The 23941-nt window shown below is 45.0% G+C and overlaps 1 protein-coding gene and 2 pseudogenes across 1 annotated transcript in view; 2 read left to right on the top strand and 1 right to left on the bottom strand.

The window, feature by feature from the left end:
• Nucleotides 1-23941, top strand: part of TUBB2A (tubulin beta 2A class IIa) — a 39557-nt gene that overhangs the window by 12858 nt on the left and 2758 nt on the right. The window lies entirely within an intron of this gene.
• On the top strand, nucleotides 3670-4747 carry LOC112838129 (small ribosomal subunit protein uS12-like; annotated as a pseudogene).
• Nucleotides 6611-7650, bottom strand: LOC112838128 (programmed cell death protein 2 pseudogene; annotated as a pseudogene).

The following is a 23941-nucleotide window of genomic DNA, read 5'->3' as shown; positions in this document are numbered from 1 at the left end:
TTCCGCATTTGTGATCCTTTGCTTGACTTTTTCTTTTTTTAGCTAATTTGAAATTTTAGGTTATAGTTTTCACCAGTTTGTATCTGTTGTCTTTCTGGCATACTCTCGTCATCTGCAGGGACATTATTCTGCTCCTAATTCTTCTTGATATTATTAGTAATTTTGTATGGATTTTGTCATGATCCTTTTCTGTTGCCCATGTTTAAGTGAAACGAGTTTTATTGTGGTTTTAGGAGTAAGAGAAAGGCCAGGAGAGCTTTAAGAGCTGCCTGGCTCTATAGTTCCCCCTTCTGTTGTTTTCAGAAACCGCCCTACCTTAGAGATCTTTAATGCTCCCTCCTTCATTTTTACTGGGATTCTGATTTTTCCCTTACTGCTATTAATCCTATCCTCCATATTATGGAGGATATCACCGTAAGGCTTGTTCTGAAAGGGAACTTTGATTTTTTTTCATTTGAGAGTTCATTTACTTAGCTTCTTGGTCTGTTTTTTGATGGGGGCTAGTAGGGGCGGATGGTCAAGGGAGAGTCAAACTTACAGTCCCACCTCCACGATCTTCCAAATCTCCCAGGATCCAGTCATTTCTAAAGTCTTGTAGTTCTGACTGCCATGTCTCTATTTCATTACCCATTTACTTCAACAAATGTTTATTAGATACCCACTATGCACAATGCTGTGCTAAAAATCACAAATTTGAATAAACAAACTCTAGCCTTCAGGAAGTTTCCAAGTTAGTCGGGAAGGCAAATATATGCACAGTTAAGTACAGCCAGGCTGTGGTCACTGCTGTGAAGATGCTAGGGAATAGGAGCAGTGTCCACAATAGCCAAGATAGGGAAAGAGCCCGGATGTCCATTGACAGATGAATGGATAAAGAAGATGTGATACACACACACACACACACACACACACACACACAATGGAAGACTACTCAGCCATCAAAAAGAATGAAATCTTGCCATTTGCAATGATGTGGATGGGACTAGAGGGTATTATGCTAAGCGAAATAAGTCAGAGAAAGACAAATACCATATGATCTCACTCATACGTGGAATGTAGGAAACCAAACAGATAAACGTAGGGGAAGGGAATGAAAAATAAAATAAGATGAAAACAGAGAAGGAGGCAAACCATAAGAGACGCTTAACTCTAGGAAACAAACTGAGGGTTGCTGGAGAGGAGGTGGGTGGGCGGATGGGGTAACTGGGTGATGGGCACTAAGGAGGGCATGTGATGTGATGAGCACTGGGTGTTATATGCAACTGATGACTCACTAAGTTCTACCTCTGAAACTAAAAAAGAAAAAAAAAAATAGATGCTATGGAAACACAGAGATGACATCAACTAATTCTTATTGGTTTGAAACCAGGGCAATTTTCATAAAGAAGCAACATTTACATCCCCCCAAACTCGAAAGTCTAATGTGATCCACCTAATAATAGGAATTAGGGTTCTTGTAGGAGGGTGGACTGATTTCAACAGTAGCTTTTGAAATAGCCAAGCTATGTTATTAAAGAACCCGCGGTGAGATAATTAGTGCTGTCTCCTCTGCAGAGCTGCAAGCTTCTCCTCGCCGTCAGCCTGGCCTCCTCTCCTTTTATCTGTTTTCCTCTTCCCTGGCAATGTTGACAGTTCTCTGGGAGGAAGACAGGGTTGTTGCTGCTTGGTGTAGATCCTATCTCGTTCTCTTTGTGGGAGACACAGCAGATTACAGCTTTGCCTTCTTCTGCTGGAAGAGGAGTCCGGACTGAGCAGTCCTGCTCTCCCAACCTGTGACGTGCACCCCCAGCCCCACGCCACCCCATCACCTGGGGAGATGTGCGGGCTGGCGAAGGAGCCAGGCTGGCATTTCACACAATCAAGCCCCTTTGTTTGGATCTGCTCATAAAGCCAATGGGTGGATGTGTGTACTGGCACAGAAGGAGGGCAGGCTGCCATCTACCCAGCTTTTACCCAGAACAGTCTTTGTGGGCCGATCTTCATTATACAGTACCAATGTGTGTGTCTCCCTTCTATTCCTAAGAATGGTTTTTTTTTTTCGTAAGTGTTGAGTCCTGTATTCAATTATGCAAGGTTTCCACTAGAAATTTCTTTAAAAATGTAGGAGATGTGTTATTTTTTGCAGTATTTTCCTGGTCTGTGATGCTTCCTACAGAATCAGAAGCTCAGAAGTAACCCGCGAGGCCAGGCAGGAGGTGGGAGAAAGGAGGACGTGTGCCAAAGAAGGCCTTCTCTCTGTGAGCCCCAGTAATGACCTTCCAGAAAGGGGAGCCTGCTAAGGATAAACACACCCTGAAGCTGTTGACTAAAAGAGGAAGAAGAAGAGAATTCCAAGTCCAGGAGGGAGGGGACTAGCAGCCTTCCCAGCTGCTCCTCACCCTGGCCCTTCTGGGGACCCCACTGTCCCTATACCAGCTTCCCTGCCCAGGCCTTCAGGCAAGTCACTGCCAGATCACCACTGCTTGTGCAATCTAGGGGTTCACTGACACCCCCCAATTCTTTGCCAGGTGGGGAGCCCTTTTGCATGATAGTTCCATAAGATGAGCTTAGAAACATCATTGAAGAAATTAGAAACTAGAAACTCTAAAGCCTGGAAACAAAGGACATCCAGGCTACAGGATCCTTTTTTCTAGGGAAAGAGAGAGAGCACGGGGAGGGGCAGAGAGAGGGAGAAAGAGAATCTCCAACAGACTCCATGCTGAGTGCAGAGCCTGATGTGGGGCTCCATCCCAGGACCCTGAAAACACGACCTGAGCCAAAATCAAGAGTCAGATGTTTAACCCACTGAGCCACCCAGGCACCTCCGAGTCACAAGATTCTTGTCCTAACTCAACTGTCTTGCAGCTTAGCTCAGCCAGCACAACCCATGGGCTCCCCTCCCATGTCTTCCTTCAACTCTGCCTGAGATAGGCACCGAGCAGAGAGACTCAGTCATTTGGGCCACAGTGGACCTGGGACAGAGCACTCTGTCCCCCTAGGTACTGGCTTCCTTCTTTCTCTCTCACTTCTGGGTATGGCCTGAGGTGGGACCTCTGGCCTTGGGGCGACCCAGAGTTTCCCCTTTGTTCCCTCAGGGATCCCTGAGCCACTGGTGATGAAGACACTTCATCAGTCAGCACTTCTCTTTGGAGCTTTAAACCTTCTTGAACAAATCCTTCAGCTCTGTGACCTTGGCCTGGTATTCTTCCCCCACCCACCTTCACTCCATTTCTCCTGGTGCTATCCGGCCTTCCACTCACACAGCCTATTGATTGTTCATGATAATTACATCCTTCAGTAAGATCTGTCCGTTCGTCCCCAGTGGCATGGGCTGGAGTTTGGAAATGATTATGCTATAGTTATGGGGAATTAGATGGAGAACGTTGGTTCCTGGTAAGTGAGTACATCTACCCCGCAGGGGCATGGATAACCAGATTCTTTTCATGTCCTGGTTTTAACTCATTTTTAAACCATTCACTAAGTCCCTAGTTCCTTCTGGGTGGTTTCTCTAGCTTTTAGCTCCTAGGTCCAACAATAAATGAAAAAGCTCTTATGCTAAACGTTCTGTCCACTAGAGCGCCAAGCGGCTCTAGTGATAATCAGGCATCATTCTGATTACAAACTGGGGGACTTGGCAAGGTACAGAGTGCCCTTCTAGGCAAGCCTCCTGCCCGTCTGTCCTTAGGAGGCATGGCTGGTGCTCAGGTCGGAGAGCAGGAGGATGGTGACCCCACGCACACGCACACTTGTGCACACACGCATGCACACAGAGTAGCTGAGTGAAAAGTCATGGACACATGAGACTCATTCTGGGTGCTCCCAAAGTGTGAGGTTGCGCTCTCTTGCTCAGGCCTGTGGTGCTGGCAGGACAGGTAAGTATTGCAGTGTTCGTACTGCCAGGAAGCTCCGTTGTCACCGTCAAGATCAGAAGTGGCATTATAAACAGTACAAGAAAGCCCATTTGGGCACAGCTGTGAAAGCCAACCCTTTCGGAGGCACTTCCCATGCAAAGGGAATTGTGCTGGAAAAAGTAGGGGTTGAAGCCAAACAGCCAAATTCTGCCATCAGGAAATATGTGAGGGTCCAACTCATCAATAGTGCAAAAAAAAAAAAACCCCAAAAAACCAGAAAACAAACCACAGCCTTTGTACCCAGTGATTGTTGTTCAAAATTTATTGAGGAAAATGAACCAGTTCTGGTTGCTGGATTTGGTTGGAAAAGTCCTGCTGTCAGTGACATTCCTGGAGACATTAAGAATGTCAAAATAGCCAATGTTTCTCTTTCGGCCTCATAAAAGGCAAGAAGGAGAGACTGATATCATAAGTTTGATGGTGCACACATGACAGTAATAAATTTTCATACACCAAAAGAAAAAACAAAAAGCAAACCAAGGGTGAGGTTGAACCATGTGGAATTTCTGGGACTTGGGGAGAAACCCGTAGATTCCTGTTAGGTCCCACTTTTAGCCTCAAGCAGAGAATGGGGGAAATGGGGATTCCTAGCTCTTCTCACTTGCCAGGTTCTCCTGATGACTCCTCCCGTGTGAGAGAGCTTCTGCATCCAGACTGGCACCTCCAACGTGAAACTGCCTACTCTTCGCCTCCTCACCTCTTGGGGGAACTCATTAAAATGCAGATTCTGACTCAGTCGGTGGGGCGGGGCTGGCGATTCCACATTTCCAACCAGCATGCTGGGGATGCTGCTGCCCGCCAGACCATCCTGGAAGGAGCAGGCTCTAGAATGTCGTCGGTAGAGTTGTAATGCATCCTAGTTCTGAAGATGGCAGAATGAATCTTTCCAGTGCAACATTAGCAGACCAAAAACAAAATAAAGCCAAGCTGCAGCCGATTGTGTGTGTCACATCCGTGTCACATTTCCCCACCCCCACCCCACCGGTCTGGAGAGTTCCATAACCTACTTTTTTTTTGCTGCAAACCCACTAAGCCTATAAAAAGGGATTTTTTTCTTTCCTTTCTTCACTGATCTTTCATTCAACAGATATTTCCTGAGCACCTACTATATCAGAGGCACCATGTAACGAAGAAAAATTCCAACCCATGCTTCATACTGTGGCAAGAGTAGTTGTTGGCAGTGAAACCTGACCCTGTGATTTCTCTTCTTACAATTCTGTTTCTGCAAATATAAAGTGCAAGTGCCCTAACATAGCCCTTCTGATACCTGCTGAAAGTCGACTTATCCTCTCCCCCACCACTCACCCTGCCTCAGGCCCTGCCTGGTGTTAGAACCCTGTCCCCTCCAGCTCCTGCTGAGTGGGTCTGAGATTTGGTACCTGCTCCCTTCCTTCCTATGGACAATCTATAGAATCTAATCTAATATAGACATTCATGGCGCACTTACCTGCTTCCAGATGTGACTCCCCACCACTCCTTTCAGGAATTCTTTTCTGAACACCCAGGTGGATTTCCCGCATCCCCTCAGTTCTGAACAATTTTACATTGAAATTCCAGTTCTCTCTCCGCTAAACTTGAAATTTCTTAAGTGTAGAGAAATGTCTCAACTCTTGCTGGCAGGTTTTCCCATTTGAGATGCCCATGGACTTTGACCTGCTTCCAAGTCATTAGTCTTGGCCTCACAGCAGCTGGTGAAGGGCTGGGCGACAGACTGCTGAGGAATGAAAAATGTTCCGGGGTGAACATGCGTCATCCGTGCTATGTGACATTTTACAGCCCAGCTGTCGGGACAGAATCAATAAAAACCCGGTCAACGCAGGGTGAGGAGAATACGAAGTAAGCAAGCGAAGGACAGGAGGGTAGGGTGCTGATGTCTAATGCCAAGCACTTAGAGACAGAGTGGGTCAGGAATTTTAGATCTGCTCCTGCCCTGGAAATCTCGCACCCTTGGATATAATGCGATGAAAAAGGAATCCAAATGCTTTGCACCTTCTAACACTAGTTCTATCTTGCTTTACACCTAATGTTTGGCATGGCTAATCTTTCCCAATTTGACAGTTTTGTAAACCATTTCACTTTACATCTTTGGATTGCTAAAAATCCATTCTTCCATTTTATGGGGAAAGGGTTTTGGAAAATATTTAGTTTTCTTGCTCCTCTCTTGAAATCGCAACCCCCATTCAAAAACCATGCACGCTAACACACACCAACAACAGCACAAAACAAAGACTTCTTTTTCCTTTATTAGACACATTACGCATTTTTATTGTAGAAAGACATACATATAAGTGAAAAGGTCATTTCACTTGGTCTCACCATTTGTAGGTAACCAGTTCACACCTAGTGCATATCTTTCCAGATTTATTTCCATGTACACACATATGTATAAATATTCTTACGAAAATATGATCATACTATGACTGCCATTCATAATGGTATCTTGGTGTCAATTTAGATCCATATCTTACATGGTGTCCATACAGGTTTGTACTGTTAAGACTGCATAGCCTCGCCCTGTGTGGACCTACCAAAATTTATTTAATTCCCTGTCACTGGAAATTTCTGTTGCACCAATATTTAGGCATTGTAAGCAATGCCTAAAACAACGTTTTTGAACTTGTGTCTCTGGCATCATTATTTCCTTAGGATAAAGTCCAAGACATGGAATTCTTGAAAGTGGAAGAGATTAGCAGCATTTTAAAGGTTTTACGACGGTGTCTTTAAGGTGTATCTGTTACGTCTTGCTTCCTACGAATTGATCTGTGCAGCCAGTGCCCAGTCTATAGCTTTGACCGCCGGGGAGGCCAGCCGGGTGGCCTGGTCAACACGTGTGCCCAGTGTGTCTGCCTCGAGGTAGCTGAGCTGCTGAGACATGGCCTGGAATTCAAATACTCTCTTGGCACGACAAGGGCAATCTGGAATATCCTTTTCTTGAGGGCTATTTTCACCAGGAATCCAGATGAGGACAATCCCTCTGCCAATTTCTGAGAATTTGTCCGGATTCAAAAGCTATTTTGGGTTTAAACTTCTGCAAAATGTTATCTTCCCTGGATCCATGTTTCGCCATGGAATCCAGTTCTTTTTCAGGCGCCTCTCCCACGCTTCCTGTAATCTCTGCGACATCATCCTTTTCTACAACTTCAGGTGTAATCCCATCTTCTGTTTCCATTCCGGTTTCAAATCCTGGAAAAAGGAAGTGGCAGTCTAGAACTCTACTGTCTGGACGATCTGTGCACAAGCCTGCTTGTGTCCCAGTCTCCGGTCTGGACTTGGATGCTGCCTACTGCAGTAATGTGCCTTGTGACATCTGGGGCAGGTTTGGGGGCCCAGATAGCCACAGGCCCTGCAGAGAGGAGCACCAGACCCCAGCTGGAGGCACCAGGATTTTCCTGTCTTGGGGGGAGGATTCTCAGAAGGGAGCTCAGATGAGTAAAACTTTTTCTTGGGTTGCTGATTCCTACAAACTCACAGCTGGCGTAGCCCCGTGGCTCTGGGTAGCAGAAGAGAAAGAGGCCTCGGTGAGAGTTATCATGGGGAGGCCGGGCAGGGACACGTGCACCTGCAGCACAAAGGGATGAAACAGCACTGCCTGGCTCACAGGCCAGCGGCTGCCACCCCAGCTTCGCCAGCCCCCCGGGCCGCCCGCCCACCTCATGCAGAACTGCTCCCAAACGAGCTGCCTCCTCTCCAAGCCCTGCTCCACCGACTGCTTAAAGCCTTCAATATATTCGTAACAGCTGTTTTTAAATCCTTGTCTCATACTGACATTTAAAAGAATTTTTCATTCCTGGCTCTTTTTCTATTGCTTTGATTTTCCCCAATTATGGGTCACATTTTCCTACCTCTTCTTGTCTAGCATCTTCTAATTGAATTTAGGGCCCTGCAAATGTTTCACTTTTAAAAAGCATGTGGATTTTGTTGTCTTCTTGTAAAGGGTGTTGGGCTTTGCTTTTGCAGGTAGTTCACTTACTTGTAGATCAGCGTGGTCTTTCCCAGGCTTGTTTCCAAGCTCCGTTGGGTGGATCTGGAGTAACCTTTCCTTCCGTGCTACTTAGGTTCTAGTCCTAAGGTGGGACCTTTCTGGGATTTCTACTGAATATCCTGGGTAGCTCACTGAAATAACTCCTTGTGGCTGCTCAGAACTCGAATGTCTCCAGCCATGTGAGCGATAATTACCAAATAGTTGTTTTTTCCCTGGTGGTTGTTCTTTGCTTGGCCTTGTGGAATCTCACCTGTTCATCCCAAAGCCAGCCTTCAGCCAGAACCTTCAAAGGTGCCATGCAGGTTTATGGGGCAATTTCTTTGCGTGGCTTTGCAGCTTCAACCTCCCTCAGCGTTCCAAACATCTGTCTCTGTTTTCTCAGCTAAGACTGCTGGGCTCCACTTGGATTCCTTCTCTCTGTACAATGGTTTAGAAGGTTCTTCAGGCAGAAAGCACAAGTGATTGTAGGGTTCACCTCATTTGTTTCTCTTTTTTTCCAGAAGGTACAGTCCTCCTGGGTCTGTGTTCCGAGGACTGAAAACGGTTGTTTCATAGATTTTGTCCAGTGCTCTCATTGTTTATGGCACGAGGGTTGGTCTGGAATCAATTTACTTCCCATATACTCCTTTTAATGAGACTTTTTAGGGGAAAAGGGGCGGGTTATTATGTGGTTAAAAAAAAAAAGAGTACTCTGGTTCTGAGGGAGGTTTTCTTTGCTCTTAAAAAATAGTTGGGTAAAAATACGTAGTGCCTTTTCTGCCTCTGAAAGCATGTGATGCCACAGAGGGTTGCCACAGCCCGTGTGAGGGAAGCTGATATAAGGGGAAGGCCAACAGTGTGTTGAGAATAACCGTCTAGAAAACACCTGGGCCTGGGGTAAAGTCAGTGAGATGGAGTAACCAATCCTGGACCTGTCCTGGCTCTAAACTAGCTGTTCTCAAACCTGTCAGCCTCAGGGCCCCCTGACACTCTGAATAATCACTGAAGATCCCAACAAAATTGTGTATGTGGCTTATCACCGTCAATATTTACCATATTATTAATTGAAATTAAGAACATTTAAAAAGGTGTAATTATTATGAATTTAAATAGATCGTTAATCTTTGATAGAATCAAAAACCCATTACATATTACCTTAACTAACATTTTTTATGAAAAACCATGTTTTATAAAACAAAAAAATAACTTAGGGATATGAGTGGCATTGTTTTACATTTTTGCAAATCCCTCTAATGTCTGGCTTTTCATAAGTGATTTTCATACTGGCTTTTCAACTGGATTTTCATAACTGCTTCTGCATTCAATCTGTTCTCATCTGTTGTTTCATTTGAAAATCAAACAAACAAAAAAATCTGGCCTCACTCAGATATGTAGTGGAGAAAGGGAGGAGTATTTTTTTTAAAGATTGTTTATTTATTTATTTATTTGAGAGAGAGAGAGAGAGAGAGAGAGAGAGCATGAGGGGGGGAGGGTCAGAGGGAGAAGCAGACTCCCCATTGAGCAGGGAGCCCTACACGGGACTCGATCCCTGTACTCTAGGATCATGACCTGAGCCGGAGGCAGTCAGTGATCCACCCAGGCGCGCAGGGGGGAGTATTTTTTATTCATGTTCAGAAAATCGTGGGTATTCTTCTTTGGTAAACACCAAAAACGTAACAAGTTGTAATTCCTTAAAGGTTAGTTATAATGTGGACTCTGAAACGATCTCCAAAAATACACTTTATTACAGGGCTCGGTACATTTTTTCTGTAAAGGGTCAGATAGTAAATATTTTCCCCGCTGCAGGCCTTGAAGTTTCTGTTACAACTGCTGAAGTCAGCCCGTGCAGCTCAACAACAGCCACAATGATACATAAACACACGAGTGTGGTTGTATTTCAATAAAACTTTTACAGAACCTTCTTTGAAATAAGCTTTTTATAAATAACTGCTGACTTCTGCTTTATGACAATTAAAACCTGTTGTCTATCCTGCACTTGGAATGGATGGTTTTGACCATACAGAGGCCCTGAAAGGGTTTCAGGCACTTCCAGGGGTCACTAGAGAACACTTTGAGAACTGCTGCTGTAATATTTTTGTTATATGGGATAACACATTTCTTCTTGCGAAAGGCATTTTCAGTTGGATCTTCTGTTCCTTGCAGACAAAAGCATCCTAGCTGATAAAGTCCTAGGTAGTTTCTCAAGCGAGAAATCTGCATACCGGTTTCTATTTTGGATTCTGGGAAATGGCAAATTAAACCCAACCACGTTCCCTCCCACCAGTTTGATGTACCAGCAGTAGAGTAGAAATTGCAAGTTGCATGTCGGGGCTGAGAGGTCCTGAGGCTGGGAGCCTCGTGGGGCCCCAGAACGTTGCAAGAGAGCTTTGGAAAGTTTCATGTTTTCACTGGGAAGAACAGAGGTAGCCAAAGAGTCCTCATTATCTAGACAAGGGGTATGTGAGTCAGGGTTCTCTGGAGAAACAGAACCAATAGGTTATATTTAAAGACATTTATTATAAAAAAAAAAAAAAAGGCTCACAGGGTGGCTCAGTTGGTTAAGTGGCTGCCTTTGGCTCAGGCCATGATCCCAGGGTCCTGGGATCGAACCCCACATCGGGCTCCCTGCTTGGTGGGGAGTCTGCTTCTCCCTCTGCCCCTCCACCTGCTCATGCTCTCTCTCTCTCAATAAAGAAATAAAATCTTTTTAAAAAATTGGCTCATAAGGTTATGGAGACTGAGAAGTCCTGTGGTCTGGCATCGGCAAGCTAGAGATTCAGGAGAGCCGGTGGTGTAGTTCAGTCTGAATCCAAAGGCCTGGGAATCCAGAGAGCCGATGGTGTGAGTCTGCGTCTGAGAGCAGAAGGTCAACATCCGGCCCCAACAGTCTGCTAGAGAGCAAATCCTCTCATCCTCCATCTCTTTAATCTATTCAGGCCTCCAATGGACGGGATAATGCCTGCCCACACTGGGAACAGCAATCTGTTCCACTCGGTCTACCAATTCAAGTGCTAATCTCATCCAGAACCACCCTCACAGAAATAATGTTTAGCCAAATATCTGGGCACCCCATGGTCCAGTCAAGATGACACATAAAATTAACCCTCACAATGGGACAGGGCAGGATATGTCAGTGAGAACTTTATAACGTGAGCCTCCAGGGACGGGAGTCTGAGAATGCGTGAGTCTGGAAGGCAGGCGGAGAAGAGGCCGTGTAGGATGCGCCTCTCTGGTGCGCCCCTGGCCCCCATCACCGCCACCTCGCATTGCTCTGAATCCACCTCAGTGGGGAGGGTAAAAGCCCTGGGGTGACTGAGGGTCTCCCAACCCGACAAATACTAACCTTCACTGACTAAGTTGAAGTTGTTTCTGCCAAACAAAACAGTGGCTCTTGAGTTAGAAATGAAGATCAATTTTAGGAAAACTTAAAAATTTTTATATGCCTGTGTTTATGTCCTAAAAGTTCATATTTTCTTCTTTCCTTTTTTTAAAAAATATTTTATTTATTTATTTGTCAGAGAGAAAGAGACAGAGAGAGAGAGAGAGCACAAGCAGGGGGAGCAACAGGCAGAGGGAGAAGCAGGGTCCCTGCTGAGCAGGGAGCCTGATGCTGGACTCGATCCCAGGACCCTGGGATTATGATCTGAGCAGAAGGCAGACGCTTAACCAACTGAGCCACCCAGGCATCCCTAAAATTTCATATTTTCTAAGAATGGACATAATCAGATTCAAAAATTTGGCCAACCTGATAAAAAATACCTCACTCCCATTTTATTTATTTATTTTTAAAGATTTTATTTGAGAGAGCAAAAGCGTGTGAACACGAGTGGGGGAGGGGTAGAGGGAGAAGCAGAGGCTCTGCTGAGCAAGGAGCCCGAATCAGGTGTCAATCCCAGGACCCTGAGATCATGACCTGAGCTGAAGGCAGCCGCTTAACGAACTGAGCCACCGGGGTGCCCCGATTTTTATTTCTATTTCTTAATTATTGGTGAAGATGAGCATCACTCAGATGTTGGGGGCATCATATTTGAATCCACCACAGTGCCTTTGAGCACAGTGCAGTTCACATTTGCGGGCTCAGATCTGCAGATGAACCTACGTGCCCCGAACTGATGACCACGACTTTTACCTTTACAGTGACAGAACTTACAGTTTGTCAAGCATTAAATAGACCACTCACGAGACATATTCCTCCATTTGAGGTTGACCTTCTGCGCTTCTCATATGTTGATGCTATTTATCATGGAAGTTACATTTTGTTTTCCTATGTGCACTGCCCTGCCCATGCTTTCCAATCAACTCTGTTGAATGGCTTCTGGAAACAAGGCCAGGGCACTAAGTCTCCGTGTGATTCAGGATTTTGTTACTTCCTAAATCTCTCTTCTCCTTCCCAATATTCTAATAAAAATAAACACGTACTTTGGGTCTACATTCCTCATGACAGAGGCAAGTAATTTTCCATGTTGTGCAATTTTCTTATATATTAAAGGGTTTGCCTTTGCTTGCCTGCAGGAGTCATGCCCATTTATAAATTACTCTGATTAAAAACAAAATGGTACACAGGCTACTTGAAATCTCACTGCTCTAACAGAAGCAGTTAGTTTCATTTTTTAAATATTAGCTTTAATCATTGCTTAACTCCACAGATATTTTAAATGTGTATCATGCTGTGTCATTAACTAAGCATCTCTCCTATAAAGGTCTGTTATATTTAGTCTACAAAAGTGATAAAAACATAAAAACAATTGTATTGTGGATTTGCACAATCCTTGGCTATTGTGAAATCCAAATATTGTCACATCTCTTTATTCCACTTTATTTATTTATTTACTCATTTACTCAACAAATATTTATGGAGCTGGGCAATGGGAATACAAATATAAATAGGAGAGACACTGTTCCTGCCCTTAAGGACATGAAGTCGAGGAGGGGAGATAGATATCACACAGTTCTCATGCATTTACCCATTGAGCCATGTATTCATGTTCTATCTGCACAAGCATCCAAATACAAATCCCCCTTTTTTAATTATCTTCCAAATTATGTACAAGTGTGGCAGCTCTGTGTGTTTTGGTTGATCACGTTATTTCCTCAGGGCTACAAAAGCAGAACCATGACAGGGATGTGGAAGACTTGCTGTCCTCTTTTGTGGTTTAATCTCCAGACAGCACTCCCTTCTACTTCCTGCCACAGGATGGGTAGGCAGATAAAACATTCTTCTGAATGAAAAAAACAATTAAGCATTGAAAATGTGAGAACAAGAAAACACAAGATAAAAATAGAACTCACTAGCCTGCTTTATGAAACACGTTTTTAACTGGTGGGTTTAACAGTAGCATTTTGTTCCTTAGTCTATCCTTTCTGGACTACACCATGTTTATAAAGAGGAAGTCAGCAAAACATTAACTAACTGTACCACTTAGTATTAAAAAAAATCTGTTTTATGGTTCAGGCCTAGAATTAATCATTAACCCCTTAAAAAAAAAAAACCTTTAAAAACTTATTTAAACAATAACACTTAAAACCTACAAAATGGGGGCACTTGGGTGGCTCAGTCGGTTAAGCGTCTGCCTTTGGCTCAGGTCATGGTCCCGGGGTCCTGGGATCGAGCCCCGCGTCGGGCTCCCTGCTCAGCGGGGAGTCTGCTTCTTCCCTCTGCCGCTCCCCCGGCTTGTGCTCTCTCTCTCTCCCTGTCAAATAAATGAAATATTAAAAAAAAAAACCTACAAGATGAAAGAATAGCTCAGACAATTCTTGAATACCCTTCTAATTCCAACAGTTATTCATGTTTTGCCCATTGTGGGGCGTTTGCTTGTGTATGTGTGGATGCGTGTGCATATACACATTTTTTTTTGCTGAATTATTTGCGAGTAGACTATAGACATCATAACAATTCACTCCTAAAAGTTTCGGTATACACCTCCTAAGGACAAAGGCATTGTCTTATGTAACCATAATGCCATTACCATTCCCAAGAAACTTATTAATTCAAGAGGGCCGCCTCATATTCAGCTCCCTGCTACAGTGTCCTGGGATCGTGAGCAGGCTCAGCCCATCTTCCTGCTGGAACTAGCTTCCAGTCCCTGCTGCCTGGCCACTGAGCCTTGTCCCTGCCCTGTCCACTGCCTGTCCAAAACTAGAAGTCTGACTTGGGGTACTGTCACTGCCCAGAGACTGTGCCAATCACCTTCATCCATCAGCTCAGACCCCTGGATGCTGATGCCTTCTCACACCCCTAAAACTGAGCCCACCATTTCCTATCCCTGCGGGCTCACCCTGCAGCTAGGCTGATGCCTCCTGACCTTGACCCAAGACCATGCTGTAGCTGTCCATTGATATTTCAGATGGCAAGTGAAGGTGTTAACCATATGTAATAAAGCTGGCTAGAGACATTTCCAACTTGTTCCATGAGCCTAGTGCTACTGAAACAAAATGGCTTTTAGCAGCAACACCCGTGAGCTTCACTTTCATTAATATTTATATCAGAAGAGAGCTTCTCATAAAAACAAAGTGCATTTCAGCTTCTTAGTAAAGGGAATGCTTTGGATTGATGAAGATCCAATTGTTGGCGGCGCTGAAGAAGCGCTCTGCTTCAACTCTCATTCTCCTTGCTTATTTAATCTCTCGGGCTAAGCCCGTTTCCTGCAGCAGGGCATGGAGAGCAAATTCTTCCAGTTCCAGTGGCCCTCTGCAATGACCATCACAGGACGGAAGATAAGAAGCAAAGACTCCGTTTCAGGATGAATGGGTCAGGCGACACAGACATTTGCCAGCCCTGGCCCTTGTCCTGGTCACTGGCAGGTCCAGAGAACGGTGAGGATTCTGCAGAGCCCTTTGCCCGTGGGGGAACAGGTGTTGGTGTTTCTCAAGGGCACAGGCTCATTGGAATAAGGGGTACTCACTACTCTTGCCCCCTAGGAAAGGGAACTTGCTGCAAGGACAAAAAGCCTAAGAGAAAAAGGAAAAAGCAGGGGAGTGAATAAAAGCAGAAATAGGCTCCATGCTCTGAACAGGCAAGATTCTCAATGCATCTGGTTCTTCAGTGAGTAGAAATTCTCATTGGAAACATAATCCCACAGGCAAGTGCTTGGGCTTTCTGTTTTCGCCACATTAACACCCCGACAAAGGCTGCGGCATTGTTGATGCAGGAAATGAGGGGAAGACTAGATGGATCCCCCGCCCCTTCCTCCCTTTCATGCAGACAGTCCTGGAGGCTGTGTGCTGGTTACCTAGGAAACTATGTATGTGAAACTCCAGAAAATGTGCTGTCAGGCGTCAGGGGTTGCAACTGCTGAGGTTTTTGCTGGCATTGCACGATGCCAGGCCATTTTCTTAACCCCTCTGAACCAGTTTCCTCATGCACAAGGAGGAGATAATCTCTACCTTGTGTGTGTGCGCGCGCGTGCGTGTGTAAAGTGCCTTGGTTGACTGTAGAATACAGAAGGAGCTCAGAGTGGATCTCCCTTCTTTTCCCTTCATCTCACAAACATGTTGCACGGAATAGGCGCCACTGGATAAATGGGATAGAGATCTAACATAGAAGCAGTTTTGGTAACAAATGAGACATTCATTCAATTTTTGTAACTGGAATAATATTAACACCTAATAAGAAAGTTTATTATGATAAATCTCTTGCAAATTGAAAAATCATTTAAAATGCAAATACTTCTAGTTTATCCGCTCCATACATGTGAAATGTTTAAAATGTCTTAGATGCTCTTTGAATCGGCACAGCCTCGTAGTAGGGGTTTGAAGAGCCCGTAAATAGCACTCCCTTGTGCTCCGCTTGAATTCAGACCGCATGAGGGCTGGGTGTGGGAGTCGGCCATATCGAGGCAACACGGCCAGCCGCAGTATTACTGATAAAAACCCTATTACTGACTCTGTGACAACAATGGGGCTTTTGAGGCTGCTCCTCAGAAAGACTTCACCCTCCCTTCCCAGGCAGCTCCCCACAACTGTGGCCAGGGCTGGGCCTCCTCACCAAGTCTGGGCCTGGCACGGGCAGCCCGCACCATGCTCCCCCAGTAGGCAGACCACCATCTAAGCCATGCAACACAACGAGAGGTTGCTGACCACGTGTGCATTAGGACTTCCAAGGACTTAAAACTGGAAGTTTCCAAGTGAATTAAGGAAGTGCGTTCCCCCTTCAGGACTCTGAGGCTCCTGGAAGTTGGGCCACTGATGGAGCCTCAGCTAGCTCTGCTCTTCGAGTTGCCTTCAGTTAGCAAGCTGCCTCACCCACAGGCATGGTCCCTTCCTTGGGGACCTGTTGCATGCCAGGGCTGGTCGGTGAGGGGAGGGTGTGAAGGTTTAGCCCCCTTGCTTCAATTTGGGACGTCCCTGAAGAGTCATCATAGCTCCAGAGCATCCCCCGGGACTGTACACCTCAGCTTCTCATTGCCCCCATTTCAGCTCCCTTCGTTCTCCAATACGCTTCTTGTGCAAATCTCTCCGAGTCTGTTTCCCAAGAGACCGATAGGAGACAAGGAATTTTCAAGTAACTGGATCATGCATTCAGATCGTAAGGAGGTGATAGACTCCACCATACAGAATTATATCTGGAAACTCACATTCTTCTGTCATTTTCTTCATATATTTATATGATCGTATTTCTCCCAGTTTTTTTTTTTTTTTTCTTCAGCTGCTTCTCTGTGGAGCTGTTATTCATCTGATGTTGGACCTCTGGTTAGTCCTCTAATTTTTTAATCAAATTCGCTCCTATTTTCCATCCTCCACCCTTCTTTCCTATACTTTTTAGATTTGCTTGCTCCAGCGTCTCAACTGAGTTTTCAATTATGCTCTTATATTTTTTAATTTCTAAGAATCTTTCTCAATTCTTTAATTTTATTTTTTATGTATTCTGTTCCTATTTCATGGATACACTATCATCTCTCCTCTGAGGAGATTCGTAAGATTTTTAAAGGACGTTTCCTTTTCCCTTCATAATGTTTTCCATGTTTCTTTCTTTATTCTTAATCTTTGTTTACTTGTTTGAGCCTCTGTCTTCCAGGTATCTGGTCATCTTCAGTTGTGTGCTCATTTTTAAGAGAGAGACACTAAGAAGCTCTTTGGGATCTCCAGGCCCGTGCATAGAGCTTTTTGAGCATAGGATTCACTGGGTGAATTTTGAGCAATCTGGTTATTTGTTTAGGGAACTATCAATGGAGTATACAGACTGAATGAGAGCTGAATATTTGCTCTGTGATGGTGAAACTTCGTGTGTCACCTTAGTTAACCTATGGAACCCAGTTGTTCAAAGAGTAATCTAGATGTTGCTGTGAAGGTATTTCATAGACGTGATTCACCTTTGCAATCAGATTACTCGCCGTTTTATTAACAGATTATCTTTCATAATAAGGATGAGCCTCATCCGAATGGTTGAAGGCTTAAGAGCAAAAACTGAGGTTTCCCAGAGATGAATCCCTTCAAGACTGTAACATAGAAACCCTGCTTGAGTTTCCAGTATGTGGGCCTGCCCTACAGATTTCAGGCTTTATTTGTTCTGTTTCTAGTGAAACCGACTGATACACACTATTTTACAATGTGATTTTGCTACTCTATCAATCAAGAGGTAGAGTCTGTTTCTCTACCTCTTGAATCTGGGTTTGGTTACATGATTTGCTTTCACCAATGGGACATTAGCAAGTGTGATACAAGGAAGGGTGGGAAAAGCACTTGTGGATTGGGGCTTGCCCTCTCCTGCCACTAGGGACAGTTTTGCCACCATATAAACAAGCGTGGTTAGCCTGATGGATGATGAAAGACACATGGCTTTTCCAGCTGACATCAAGCCAACTGCCAGACACGACAGTGAGCCCCTCACTAGACCAACAAGCCTGCCAACCAACTGACACGTGAGTGAAGCTACCCCAGAACATCAAGCCCCCGATGAACCGGCCCATAACAAAACCACTCAGCCAACCTCAAACTTATAGTTAATAATAAATAGTTTGTCTCAATCCAGAAAGTATTGGGGTGGATTTTTGTGCAGCAAAAGATAGCCTATATAATCATCATTATGATGTCTTTGTTCTTCAAATGATCACATAGCCCAGATCATCCCCACACATATCTCGCTTCTTCTGCCTAGCCGCCAGCATTCTGACTGCTGAGTAGAAGGCTGGAAGTTTCAGCATTCATAATGTAAATATTCACTTCATCCCCTGCATAAAATATGGACAAGTATGAAGTTCTAGAGGACACAAAGTGTCCACACAGAAGACTGCCCTCACTTCTGACAACAAGTATAAGTTCAAGGGGCCCCCAAAACCACCCTCAGTTTTAACAATTTGTCAGAAGGAGTCACAGAACTCACTGAAAGCTGTTATGTTCTTGGTTATGGTTTATTATGGGGAAAGTATATAGATTAAAATCAGCCAGGAGAGGAGACACTTGGGGAAGAGTCCCAAAGGGTCTGAATGTCAAGATTCCAGTCATCCCGCCCTCATGTAGTCAGGGACAATGTTAATTCCCAGCATCTATGTATGATAACACACACAGAGGACTGCCAACCAAAGAAGTTCACCTGAGCCTGTGGTGTCCAGAATTTTGGGGGGAACTTTTATCTCCTGCCACCAGGGACACATACGGCTCATGTGGCCAACCATTAGTCTCCAGCCCGTCCTGGAGGTTGAGCTGATACCTTCAGGCTCTAGTTCCTGTGATCTAGTACCAAAGCCCTATCATACAGCACATTGACAGACTGTCTAGTGACCAAAGCCCTCAAGCAAATAAAGATGCTCCTATTGGACATTCAAGGGGCTTAGAAATCACCTCCCAGGAGCCAAGAGCAAGGCCAGACCTCTCTTCAGATAAGATTAAGTCTTCATTATATAGAAGACCCCCTGGCCTTTGGCCAAGACTCTGTTATGGCAAAACAATCACCTTTGTCTGGGCATCTGTAATTACAGATACAGTATTTACTAACAAAGCAATGGTAAACAACTAATCAATTCACCCTATAAAGCCAGGACATGGACATTCACCTTTTGGTGCTAGGTTAATTACTCTTTTTCTCTCTTGGTGTGTTGCTGTTTGTACCTTATAATAAACTTGTACAGAACCATTTAGCATAAAAATTAGCTTATGATTAGTTAAATCCAGCTGTTCCCCAAGCCAGTTGTTTTATTAACCCTGATGAGGCTTTAATATATATATATATAATATATATATATAATTATATTGCTACCCATATAATATATATATATATATATATGTATAATTATATTGCTACCCATAAACCAAGCAGCTCTTTGTTGGTTAATAGAGAGTTGTTTATATGGCAATACCCAAGTGGCTTTAGGGTCCAGCAGCATGTCAGATGGTTCCAAATTCAGTCCTAAAGGAGAAGGAGCTCCCTGCTCATCAGTACCTCTCCTTGGATTCCCTCGGTACCATTTCCTATATAAATGACTTCTTTTTTATTATGAAACTCTTCTGAGCACTCCCTTCCCCATTATGGTATTTTTTGACATTACCCAAGACATTATGGGTATTTCAAGATTATTTTATGTCCTTCAGTCATAGGAACAATTCCAATTAACGTCAAATAGCAAGCTAGTAATTGTCTCTCAAATGGGAATGCTCTGGAAATTTCAAACAGCAATCCCAGTGGTCATTGCTGGGTGGCACTCCCAGGCTTTTGTCATGAGGCCCAGTCTGCACCCCACACCTCACCCAGTGTTATTGTACAGATGATATGTCTGTACCGCTACCCCAGTCAAATTAGCAACAGCCCACGTTGTGTGCTGTCTACTTAATAATGGCTGAAGGGTGCCTTTACATGACTTCCATTGTATAATACTAGGGTAGGGGAAGCACTGCCCAATTAGACACAATATTCACCCCCATAATATATTCAGGTAATGGAGATACAACCACTTCATATAGTCTGTTCAAACATTTCAGTCTTCATCTAAACTTGAATCCCACCACCTGTGTCATTCCCATATCCTCCCAATCTAACTGCAACCCCGGTTAGGACTTCACTAGCTGTGGCATCAGGGTGCACGGGGCTCTCATGTCAAGGAGTCCCAGAAATATCATTCTTAGACTCCCTGACCATTTTACCCACTCATGTGTATATGCCCTTAGGTCCCCAGCTGGGGATTGGGTCAAGGGACCAGGCCCTTTTGTCAATCTTTAATGTGATTAGATTGTGGGATCATCACCTCAGGCAATTCCAGGGTGGTTTTCCCATTTTCATTTTTGCCATCCAGCTTTTGAAATTCTTCCAAACTATGGCGAATAAAAGCAGATTTGCTTAAGGCCCTTCAGTGTAGGGGGAAGAGCAGAGGCTCTCATCAGTCTGTCCAACTTCTGAGAGTGCTACAGTAAGACCTTTATTTTGATCTCATTAATGTCTGCTTTAAACAAATAACTGTTTAAAGGTTTCTATCCTCCTGGCATGGGTTTCTTGACTCTCCCCTTCTCCTTTCCCCCCATTATCTTGCAAATCTTGGTTATCTGTGGCTTCACCTTAACTATTTCTTTTGGCGGAAGTCCTAAAATAACTCAGATTCCAATCTTGGCTCTGTCTCAAGATCCACCCACCATCTACCTTTCATTTTGGTTATTAGAGATAACAACAACCAAGGGATTGATATTTGCTTATTTCTTGTTACTTTGCATTTCCTTATGATCCAGTGAGCCACCTCCTTAGGGTTGGAGCCATCATTTCTAAATTCTTTTGACAACTTTTTTTTTAATTTTTAAAAAATATTTTATTCATTTATTTGTTTGAAAGAGAGAGAGAGTTGGGGGAAGAGCAGAGGAAGAGGGGGGGCAAGCAGACTCTGTGCTGAGCACGGAGACCAAGGTGGGGCTTGATCCCATGACCCTGAGATCATGACTGGAGCCAAAATCAAGAGTCAGACCCTTAGCCAACTGAGCCACCCAGGTGCCCCTCTTTTGGCAACTTTGTCTCCAATAACTAATGGCAGCATAGCTCCCCTGTATTCTAGGGAACCCTGTGGCCACCCAGGTAATCCCTACCCATTCTTCCTTCTCTTCTTGAACCATGTTTTGTGAGTCAGGGTCAGGCTAGCGAATCCCATTTCTGACACAAACTGAGAAGCATTTGGGCCAATTGTGAAGTCAGAAGGAACAGTCCCCAAGAATATTCTTAGTTCTGACACCAATTGCAAGGTGAAGGGTCTCCAAGATCACCCGTAGGTTTGATAATTCAGTAGAAGGACTCACAGAACTTACTGAAAGCTCTTAATATCCACAGTTACAGATTTGTCTTTATAAGTAAAGTCTATAAAAGATATAGATTAAATTAGCCAAGGGAAGAGTACAAAGGACAGAATCCAGAATAGTCCTATACTCAGAGTTTCTGTTGTCCTCCCATGGAGTCAGGACATTTTACTTTCACTTCACTGATGTTTGACAGGATGCATGGAGTATCACCAACCAAGGAAGCTCAAATGAGCTTCAGTGTTCAGAGTTTTTATTGTGCCTCGTGTGCATGTTTGTGGATGTTCCAGCCCACACACCCAAACTCCATCACCCCCTCCTCACATGCAGTCTGCCCTTGGTCCTAGAGGTGCATACTGCAGGCATGGCCTGTCCTCAGGGAGACTTGGGGAGAGAGACTTATACATGCACCAGAAGTGGGCTCAGAGCAGTTTGGGCAGGACGTTCAGACATCCTAGGATTTGGGACATGGTCTGAAAGAGGGGTTGCAAGCTTTGGGTGGATATGATCTCTTGGTTTGACAAATGTCTCCCATGGGGAAGGGCATGGCAAAGAAAGAGAAAAGAATGCCTATAGTTGGAATAGATCCTGTTATTGAGCTAATCTTATTAGCCCATATCAAATCTTTAGCTAGGCTGCCTGCTTTTATCACCATAGCTATATTCTCACTTCTGATTTCAGTTTTTCAGGCACTAGTTGATCCAAAACATTAACAAAATCATGTCACATCTACAAGCTGGATGTGGAATCCCAGCCCCAGACAGGCTTTACCCTCCTTCCTTGCCAGGTTATCAAGAAGCCTTAGAACAAGAGGCTAGGGGATTGGAGGACTCTCAGAAGGCTTGACTGCTACAGCAGATCACATGTGGGCAATCTTTTTGCCTGGAGCTGCGGCAATGTGGGCCATTCAGAAAGTCTGCCAGAACAACATTTTCTATGTTCTGCTTCAGGAAATGACCAGAACTATGGACAATGTTACCAAAGACCCAACACCATCACAGAGAACTACAGGAAACTCCAATGAATAGGCCTCAACAAGGGTCTGGTGTTGGCCATGATTCTGGCTTCCCAAAGGAGCAGAAGTCACCACAGTGCATGAGCTCCCATAAATGTCTAGGCCACCACCAGAAATATCCACTGCAAACCATGAAATCCATCAAATTGTCACTGTCATCTTCATTTCTGCCATTAAGTATGCTTTAAGCCCAACATCTCAGAGCCTACTTCGACTCACTCACTTCAAACTTCAAATTGTGGTTTTACTCCCTAATTTAACCCTTAATCATTATTCTTTTTAGTATATTCCTAAGTTTACCTCTTATGACACCCCTGATTTTGAAGACCCTCTAACACCTGTCAGTGTAGGGGCACACCCAGCAGATGATAACAGCTAGTCCTTCAGAGCCAACAATGGAAGGCAGCCCACCCCTGACAACTAATTGAACCAATACAACCTCACAATGACTGTTATTCCATCCCCCACAGCATTTTGTTTTAATTTTTTTTAAAGATTTTATTTATTTATTCATTTGAGAGAGAGAGAATGAGAGATAGAGAGCACGAGAGGGAAGAGGGTCAGAGGGAGAAGCAGACTTCCTGCTGAGCAGGGAGCCCGATGTGGGACTCGATCCTGGGACTCCAGGATCATGACCTGAGCCGAAGGCAGTGGCTCAACCTACTGAGCCACCCAGGCGCCCCATCCCCCACAGCATTTAACAGAAGATTGTATCTATGAAACAAAGGAGGTAATGACCAAGTGTTCACAATTGCCCATTTCCTACCCTCTATTTTGCTTCACCTAACTGTAGGCAGGTTTTCCCCCACCCACAGCCCATAAATTTTGGCTTGCACCAAGTTTAAACAAGCACGCCCGTGAACACTGCCCCCCTTAACAGTTCAGTCTGAGAATCTGCTGACTACAGAGGAAAATATTCCTGCTGGGTAACCTGACATTGCACCTACAGCCCCACCATCTCTTTCCCTCCTCACCCACATAGTCCCTGCCAGTCCTGCCCACCTCTGCCTATAAAAGAAAAGTCTGTTCTGATTGATGTCTGATGCTTGCAGATTTCTCAGATCCGAATGGTAGATAACTTCCCTAATAGGAGCACTCTCGACATGATGAGACATAGTGTCGGAGTCTGGCTTCCTGTCTGCGAGGCGGCAGGTGATGTCCCCGGCGCTGTGACTACCGACTGCAGTGGGCGAGGCAGGAGCCAGCCTGGTGCAAGGCTGTGGGCGGGCGCCTGGACAAGGACGTGGTCTCTTTCACAACCGCCATATTGCCCACCCCAACCTCCCCGCCCCCTTTCCTGCTGCAAATTCACAATGGAGCCTGTGCCCTCACCGTGCCCAGCTCTACCCACTGTCCCCGGTTGAGCTCCCAGACTCCTCCTGCCTGCCCTTCCCCACCCACCCCTGCCATGGGCAGGGGCGGCAGGCCCTCTGGATGTCAGTGGCCTAAAACTGCTCTGCCTGGAGGGCTGGGTGGGGTTTGCACCAGGAGACCTTGATCCCTGCAGGCAGTTGAGGGGTGGGGTCCAAGTGGTCCTTGGTCCTGGCAGGACCCACCCATCCGCTGGGATGCAGTGACATTCAGCCCTGCCTAGGGGTGACGGCCCCCCCAACCTCCATGGCTTTCCCTAGAAGGGCATCGCTGTGCCCACCCTCCTCGTTCAGTGCCCTTCCCAGCTTTTCAGTCTGTCGCCATCATATGGCCGATGCTCTGCGGATTTCCAAGCCCCTCTGCAGCAGCCCCTGGAGGAATGGGGGGTGCAGCTCTAGGACTCCTTCACTGGCTGACCACAGTGGCCGCTGTTCCAAGCACATGAGAGGGAGAAAAGAGCCATCCTTAACCCATATTTAGGATGCCAGCCCATCATGTGATTTT

The sequence above is a fragment of the Callorhinus ursinus genome, unplaced genomic scaffold (genome assembly GCF_003265705.2).
Source record: "Callorhinus ursinus isolate GAN/ISIS: 27379988/994484 unplaced genomic scaffold, GSC_fseal_2.0 scaffold26, whole genome shotgun sequence".
Classification (NCBI taxonomy): Eukaryota; Metazoa; Chordata; class Mammalia; order Carnivora; family Otariidae; genus Callorhinus; species Callorhinus ursinus.
This window is presented reverse-complemented; position numbering and strand designations above follow the sequence as displayed.